Source organism: Vigna unguiculata, unplaced genomic scaffold (assembly GCF_037176805.1).
Source record: "Vigna unguiculata cultivar grain cowpea cultivar isolate G323 ecotype 2 unplaced genomic scaffold, ASM3717680v1 ptg000291l, whole genome shotgun sequence".
Lineage (NCBI taxonomy): Eukaryota > Viridiplantae > Streptophyta > Magnoliopsida > Fabales > Fabaceae > Vigna > Vigna unguiculata.
The window spans coordinates 22,501-25,000 of NW_028196926.1; positions in this window are offsets into that span (position 1 = coordinate 22,501).

Consider the following 2,500-nt stretch of genomic DNA (forward strand, 5'->3'; position numbering starts at 1 on the left):
GGAGTTCTAGCGGGACCTCCCCTTGCTTCCAACAACCCAAGAGTCCATAGTATTCGGAGTTCTAGCGGGGCCTCCCCTTGCTTCCAACAACCCAAGAGTCCGTAGTATTCGGAGTTCTAGCGGGGCCTCCCGTTGCTTCCAACAACCCAAGAGTCCATTGTATTCGGAGTTCTCGCGTGGCCTCCCATTGATTCAAACAACCCAAAAGTCCATCTTCTTCGCAGTTCAACATCGCCTCCCTCGTTTCCAACAGGCCCAAAGGTCGTCTTCTTCGCAGATCCACGAAGAGCTCATCACGATTTGCCACATTCCATTTCCCACGGGTTGTCAACAACACTTTCTCACACTTCCCGCAATCGAGTACGTGCATGACATGCCAAAGCACATCTTATTTGCCTTCCATCGCACTCAAGACGACGGGTTGTGGAAGAACGATATTGTTCACAACAAGTTCAAGGACAACGTCTCAATCAAGGGACACAACCGAATTATGTTGACTGGGTCGCTAAAGTAAACCCGAGTTCATATAATGCACCGCATCCAAAAGAACTAGCCACAACACGTGCATCACTGAGATGTTTCACTAGATGGAACACGTGCGTGACATTAGGATCCTCCAACACCTCTTCGTGATGGAAAGATAGAATTCGAAGCAACCACAGAAGTACCGTCTAGTGGGTAGGCAACACAGGGACTGATCAACCAATATCACCCAAGGCAACGGGTGAAAATGGAAGAGATGCATGCTTGACCGTTCGATACGCAAGGCATGGAGCCAGCCAGCAAGTGCATCTCGATTACAACTCACACACCCTCACGTTCGCAAGACACCACACCACAAGACGGTCCACCCCCCACCTACCATGGGCAAGCAAGCAAATGGAAACATCAAGTGACGCAGGGTCAAGCATCGCTAGGCATGAAAATAACTTTCCACAATATCCGAGGGACTAGCTGCCGAGCTAACCAACGATCAGTGACGACCGTGTGTTGGTATTAATAAAGCTCAACAACTATGAAGAGGCTAGTTGTGCCATGATAAACATGCTAACGCACGCACCACGTGAGGGGGGAGGCCTCATCAAGCTCCCTTTAAAACCTGCCAGTGTGGAGCTGGCCGGCTCAAGGAGCACTCCCCCCCTATAAGAGGTTAATATGCAAAAGGCAAAATTGTACAAGTAGATACACTTTTTTTGAGCAGACATAAGTCCATATCTCGGGCTATACTTCGAATTTTGATGCGATTTTTTGCAGTAATTCGTAGAATAATGGTATCTCCTTGCTCACCAAATTTCATAATTTTTCTCGAAGGGGAACTATTTTTTTTATTTTTTTTACTTACCGGGTATGTGTAAAATCGGGAAAAATAGAAAAGCACATGTAGACTTCGAATTTCGACCTCATTTTTTCCAGTCCACCACTAAACAATATCAGGAACCTCCCCACAAAATTTCATTCAGTTTGGCCAAGGTCTTAAATTTGACAAATTTTGGCACCAACCTATCTAGTCGCGGTGCACCGACCAACTTGGCCAAGTGCAAAATGCATCCAATTCAAAACTTTTGTGCACCAACACTTTTACAGTACTCATTTGGGGGCATTTGGAGGCCTTTCCAACCCTCACATCTCAAAAACCACGAATTTCATTTTTTCACAAATCTCCCCACCAAGCCATCTAGCTATGCCGTGGTGCACCGCCAACCTTGGCCATGTGCAAAACCCTCCGAACTCAAAACTTTCGTGCACCAAGAATTTCATGGTATTCATTTGGGGGCATTTGGAGGCCATTCCAACCCTCACATCTCAAAAACCACGAATTTCATTTTTTCACAAAACTCCCCACCAAGCCATTTAGCTATGCCGCGGTGCACCGCCAACCTTGGCCATGTGCAAAACCCTCCGAACTCAAAACTTTCGTGCACCAAGAATTTCATGGTATTCATTTGGGGACATTTGGAGGCCATTCCAACCCTCACATCTCAAAAACCACGAATTTCATTTTTTCACAAAACTCCACACAAGCCATCTAGCTATGCCGCGGTGCACCGACCAACTTGGCCATGTGCAAAACCCTCCGAACTCAAAACTTTCGTGCACCAAGAATTTCATGGTATTCATTTGGGGACATTTGGAGGCCATTCCAACCCTCACATCTCAAAAACCACGAATTTCATTTTTTCACAAAACTCCACACAAGCCATCTAGCTATGCCGCGGTGCACCGACCAACTTGGCCATGTGCAAAACCCTCCGAACTCAAAACTTTCGTGCACCAAGAATTTCATGGTATTCATTTGGGGACATTTGGAGGCCATTCCAACCCTCACACCTCAAAAACCACGAATTTCATTTTTTCACAAAACTCCACACAAGCCATCTAGCTATGCCGCGGTGCACCGACCAACTTGGCCATGTGCAAAACCCTCCGAACTCAAAACTTTCGTGCACCAAGAATTTCATGGTATTCATTTGGGGACATTTGGAGGCCATTCCAACCCTCA